Genomic DNA, 6,414 nt, shown 5'->3' with positions numbered 1-6,414 from the left:
ATAATTTATTAATAATTTTTCTTTTGTAAAAGATCATATAATTTTTGTAAAAAATCTAAACAAGGCAAACGTCCCTTGGACGTTGCTATATTACTAGTGTGTATATATCATAAGTTTGTTGGTTAGGTGTGTATCGAAATACCACCCCAAAACTTTTAATTCATCAATAAATATTTCAAATTTTCTTCCACATTATTACTATTGGCTTGGATATCCCATCCCTAATGTCCGTATATGACATGTTATTAATAAATAATCTTAGATGATTTTGAAACTTGTAAAGGCGAAAAAAATGACCACCTTTATAATATTTGGACTTAATAGACACAAACTGTTGCCACGTTTTGTTTGTTACCATTTAATTTAGGCAAATGTGTTAGTTTAATTTATTTGAACTTTTGTAGTTTTGCAACTAAATAGCATAAAATAATGATACAAAGTTAAGCATATTTTGCTATCTATTTGTTTCCAGCTTTCTAAAATTTTGTATTTTTTAAATGATAAAATATAAAATAATTTTCTCCAAAAACCAATTTCATACTCTTAATTAAGGGTGTACAAAATTTAGTCTGGATTGGAAAAATCGACTAGACCTAAAATTTCGGACCTAAAATTTCGGATCTAACCAAATCCTCCCTGGTCAGTCTCGGTCCCATATATTATGGACCAAATAAATTCGGTCCAATCTCGGGTCTTTAAATTTTGGACTGGATCAGATTAGACCGAACTGAACTATATATATATTTTATAAAAATATTTTTAATAATTTAATATATTATTTTTATTTAGTAATTATATAATTTAATATAATTTTCATCTAATTTATTATCATTGACCATATAAAATATTAAATAATATATGTTGTTAATTAATAATATATCATAAATAACGTGATAAAGTTTAATGACAAATTGACAATTATTTAATAATAATATACAAAATGTAAAAATTTTAATATAGCCCATTTTGCATTAACTATCATAATACATTTACATACTATATGTTAGTAACAAATTAGCAATTAGCATCATAAATATAATTAATTATTTTTTAATGAGTGAAATAGTTAATTACATAATCCACAATAAATAGTTTACTTCATTTTAATTTTACTAATTTAAGAGCAATGCTACGTATAGTTCCCATTTGAGGACTGCAATGCAAGCCTACTTAATTTTATCTTTAAATTTTTTAAAATTATAAAAATATCCCTCCTAAAATGATGTTTTTTCTCATTTAATAAATGACTTGCACATACAATTCTCAAGTGAGAACTATAAATAGAATTTCTCTTAATTTAAATAGTTTTTTTTATTAATTTTTGTGCAAAATAAAAAAAAATGAATAGACCAGACCTGATCAATAGGGACCGGTCCGGTCTAGTTCCTTTAGGGGTTTGGTCCGATCCAGGGTGAAAAAACCTTAAACTGAAGGGATTTGGTCCGATCCAAAAAACATCATTTGGACCGATCGGACCAGACCAAATTGACCTCTACTCTTAACTTATTGAAAAAGAATGAAGACATTTTTGGAATAAAAGAATATTAGATGTGAAATTCTTAATCCCAAATATATTTTATTCTCCATATGTATCATATATATATTTATTGAGAATCATGAATATGATAATTGATGACATTTATATTGAAAGAAATGCAGTCCCAAATAGAGGACCACACGCCCTATGTGGCATAAACGAATCGTTTTACTAAGGGAAATTTGTACGACGTCGTCTCACTGAGGGCTGCAAATCACGAGCCCCTCCTTCTCCTTCTCCTTCCCCTTTCCCCCTTCCTCGCTCCATTCTTCTCGAGTCCCTTATCTTGTACACCTTCCTCCTGAACTCGATTTTTCTCCCTCCCTTCCTTCTGATCTTCAGACGGTCCTACTGAGCCCTAAGTCCATACCCTTCATGCAATAGTCCCCTTCCTCCCCTTCCGTCTGAGCCCTAAATGACGGGTTTGTGCTCTTGCTTAGATAATGCCGTGACTGAAATTTGAGGTAATTTTTTTTTAAAGCCTTGATGTTGGAGATGTTCAGGAACCATTTTTGTAGATCAATACATTAGAAATCATGCTTTTTTTATAATTAACCTGGTGAAGATGTATTATTATTCTCTGCTTTGTGCTTCTGAGTATGGGGGGTTAGGGTTTAGTGAAATGCTTTTGAATGTTCTGGCGCACCACTAACGTCTATATTTTTGGTAAAACATCTAAGCCCCATTACCAAGTGATCCTAGTACCAGCATTCACACTAATTTGGGTTTGATTATGTGCGAGAGGTTTTCAAGTCGGGTAACTGAACTGGATTCCTTAAAAGCTATTTTTGGCTTTCTTGCCCCTTTCACCACATCCATGTTGATGTTGGATTTGGTTCCAAAATTCATCTCTGATTACCCTTAGTGCATTATTTCCAAACTTTTGAGCTGTTCTTCGATTTTGGAAAATGATATTTTTAAAGCGTTTTTAAGTTTAAGGTAGATAGTAATTTGAGTCATATTGCATAGACAAACAAATACAATATGTATGTGTGCGTGTGTGTACTCATAGAAGTAAAGCATCACTTTGCATTTGACCATATGCTTGACCTGCATTATTTAAAAGATGGATCATCATCACCAGTCTGATGCTTGACCTGCATTTATGATAGTTACAAAAACTATGATCATAGCTTTTGGCCAAACTAAGTTGCAGTGTTGACCTTATTTTGATAACCCAATAAAAAATGTTTCTACGACCATATGGGAGAAAAAAATTATAAAAAAATTATTTTCTAAAACTTATCTTGAATTCTTTTAGTTTCCATTAACTAGATACAACTCTATATGTCCGTCCATACTGGAATGAAACCATTACTTGACCCCCCATGGCTTCTTTGGTATCAAAGATTATATCCAATTCCCAAAATGCCACTTTATCAATGGAAGACAATGTCTTGACTCGGTTGTTATTGCCAATTTGTGTCTTGCCAATGCATATCTACCATTCATTTTTCAGTCTTTGTAAACAGTACCCCCATGGGCATTTTTAGTAGCACTTGAGGTCTACTATGCTACACAGGGGTCTCCTCTCGGGCTTTATTGTGGGAACTAGGATTGGGTCTTCTTACAGTTCAAAGTTTTGTTCTGACTTACAAGTCAAATGCTCCCTATGTGGTACAGAACAAGAACTATAACGCCCCGACCCCAAGGGTCCGGAGAGTTAACTCATAACACCTGATAAACAACTCTAACAAGGCTAGAGTACTTCCAAATTCAAGAATATATCCATTTTACCAAACCTCAAATCGAACGTAAATACTTCAATTAAATAAATCAAATAAACTCATTTATCCAATATTCAATCCAACAACCCAAATAAAATCAACTCTTCTTCATGTCTCAAATAACAACTAGGAATAATAAAACATTAACATAGTCTCCATAAACCGTCTAAATCCATTGAAGTAAACTTAAGAAAGATAAATAACCTCTAACACCAACACTAATATCATGAGATACCCAACAATAAATCAATGCTAATCTTCTCCATAGACTTTAATACTGATCCTCAGCCGAACCATCAATGTCATCTGAAATATTATGGAGATAAGGGGGGTGAGTTATCAACAACTCAGTAAGCAGAGAACATATACCAGTGTATAAACATGAGCATTTACAGAAATCAGAATGCAGAACAAAATATTTTCATTTTCAGAGTGCGGAAGCAGAACATGTTATCAAAATATCAGAGCGAAGATTTAGAAATAATTTCATTCAAAATATTCTTTGGCATAGCATAAATGATCATCGTCATCATCAAAACATCATATCAGAACAGAGGCCATGTATAACCCCCGTGGTAGGGTTGTGCATCTGCGGATAGCCAAGCAGAACATAAAACACTCTGTCACCAAGGTGTGCACTCAAAACAGAGACCACTACTATAACCCGTGGCAGGGCCGTATCCACTATTATTACCCGTGGTTGGGCCGTATCCACTATTATAACCCGTGGTTGGGCCGTATCCACTATTATTACCCGTGGTTGGGCCGTATGCCACTATTATCACCCGTGGCAGGGCCGTAACTGAACAGAACAGAAACAGAATCAAATTCAGAATCAGAGAGTCATGCCAAAGGTTTTCAGAAATCACGTCTTTTCCAAACAGTGTACTGAACAAAATTTTTCGGAACAGAACAAAATCATATCACCACATAATTTATGCACAAATTTCATATTCGCTCTCATTTTCAAAGTTCAGAAATAAAATATCAAAAATAAGCTCATGTTTACACCAGTCATGACAGAAAATACGTTATTCTTAAACAGAATCTCATGAGTAATGCAGAACAAATATCTGAGGTTGTTTTCAAATTTCTTTTCATAGCAGAACATGCACATTTTCCAAAAAGGACCTCAGTTCATTTTATTTAATGCAAAGTCTAGCATAGGAACCCCGCTTACCTGAACTTCTTAGCTTTTTCAAAAATTCCTCAAAACGTCGGACAATAATTAATCGTCACCTATAAAATAATCAAGCAATTCCCGTAAATTCTCAATCAATCACGTATTTCGTATTTGAACCTAAGAACCTATTTAAATCCTCAAAACCTAGAATCCTAAAAATTCCTATAATACCACCATTATCTAAAAAAAAAAACACCAATATTGTTTACTCTTAAAATAAACATTTACTTAATAACATGCTAAAATACTTAAACGATTTAAGGTAAGTACAAGTGACAATTTCGTTAATTAATAATAAACAAAAAGCTTTAATCGTAATTTAAAAGTTTAAAATAAAATTTCACAATTACTAAAATAATTTACTACCAAAGTACAATTTGAAAATCCTATTTATTGTATGCAAACTTTTCTTGTACCACCCGTATAAACCACATAAAAACAGACCAAACATAACAACTTGAACACATTCTAAAACTAAGGGTAAAACCGTAATTCAATTTTAAATACCATGCAAAAATGTAAGTTACGGAAACTGCAACTGTGAAATCACGTAGACTCGGTGCAAACACCGTAAGGACAGGGGCGCGAGGCACTCACCGCCAAGGGAGGAGCTGCGCGCGACGCGGCGAAGAAGGTCACGGTGGTGAGGCACTGAGAGAGAGAGAGAAACACGGTGAGAGAGGGACAAAATTCATGCAATAGAGATGGTACACGGCGTGTGCATGGAGGTGTTACCGAGAGAGAGGGTGGTGGTTTGAGTCGGCGGCAGCGTAGTAAGGTGGTGCAGGGCGTAGCTAGCAAGACCAGGTTATGGCTGTTTCCGTCGAGGACAGTGGCTGAACGCGTGCCTGGGAAGGAGGGTCTGGCAAGGAAGTACTCTGTTTCTTGATGCCAAAAACAGAGCAGTCCTGGCTTCTTTCGGGGTTCAGATGCACGACGTGATGCTGCCGGTGGAGACTTGCTGTGGTTGGTCCTACCTCAGGCTAGTGTTTTCCGTCGTGTGAGGGGCCAGTCGTGCGGTTGCAGCGTGGAAAGGCTTGGCCGAGGGAGTGGTTCACGGTGGTCTGGCTTACGGTTTCACGTGGGAAGGCAGCGGCGCGAGCTTTCTTCGTAAGCATATAAATAGACGATTGAACATGAAAAGAAAACCCTAGACGAAAACCAAATGGATACAGAACGCGCATGAGGGACGTGTGTGTGCAAGCATGCCATGAACGAAAACGTGCGTGTATGCATGCTGTGCGACAAAAAAAATAAGCCGTGCGAAAAATTAAAATAGACTGAAAGAGAAAGAATTAAAAAAAAATGAAACCTGCGGGAAAAATAAAAATAAAACGGCCAAGAACTCCAAATTAAAAGAAAACAAAATCGCTACTCAAAATCGTAAATTAAGAACTTAAATAAACAATCAAATTATAAAAAAATAAATAAAAAAATAAGTAAAAATCTAAAGTCCAACTATACCAATATTGGGTCCGGGTGTTACAAGAACCCTCTCAGGCTTTAGTTGTTTGGCTACATATTGGTTTGCTTTGCCCTGCAGATGAGTACAAAAATAATTTTTACTGATATTTTGCTATTTTAAGGATATATCTTTTGGTTCAGTTATTTTAAAACAGTTTTGATTTTGAGCGTGTACTGATCTTTTACTATTACTTGTTTCAAGTGTGTTTGTTGAAGTCCAAAGGAGAGAGAAAGAACTCTAGCATGCATAGGAAGAGATCCATAAAAGAGAGGAGGACATCCAAAAGAGAGTTTTGTTTGGTACGATCAAGATCAATGGAAGATTAAGTTTGTGTTAGGAACTTTTTATATGTTGTTAAGTTTGTTAGTGTTTCAGTGTAGCCAGACTGGTGACTTGTAAACATTCTGCATTAATATGCAGTCTTGTCGAAGTTGTAATATGCAATTTATGTTTCCAACTGTACTAGATTTATGATCCCTTAAATATAATGTATTTTCCAACA

The 6,414-nt window shown here is 34.8% G+C and overlaps 1 long non-coding RNA gene across 1 annotated transcript; it reads left to right on the top strand.

Annotated features, from left to right (window-relative positions):
• The first annotated feature begins 1,773 nt into the window (after window positions 1-1,773).
• LOC109000276 lies at window positions 1,774-6,414 on the top strand. The gene is made up of 2 exons (XR_001997687.2): window positions 1,774-2,001; window positions 6,114-6,414. It is a non-coding gene; the product is annotated as an uncharacterized LOC109000276 (long non-coding RNA).

Source organism: Juglans regia, chromosome 9 (genome assembly GCF_001411555.2).
Source record: "Juglans regia cultivar Chandler chromosome 9, Walnut 2.0, whole genome shotgun sequence".
Lineage (NCBI taxonomy): Eukaryota > Viridiplantae > Streptophyta > Magnoliopsida > Fagales > Juglandaceae > Juglans > Juglans regia.
The sequence above is the reverse complement of the archived record's forward strand: the minus strand, read 5'-3'. Positions and strand labels throughout refer to the sequence as shown.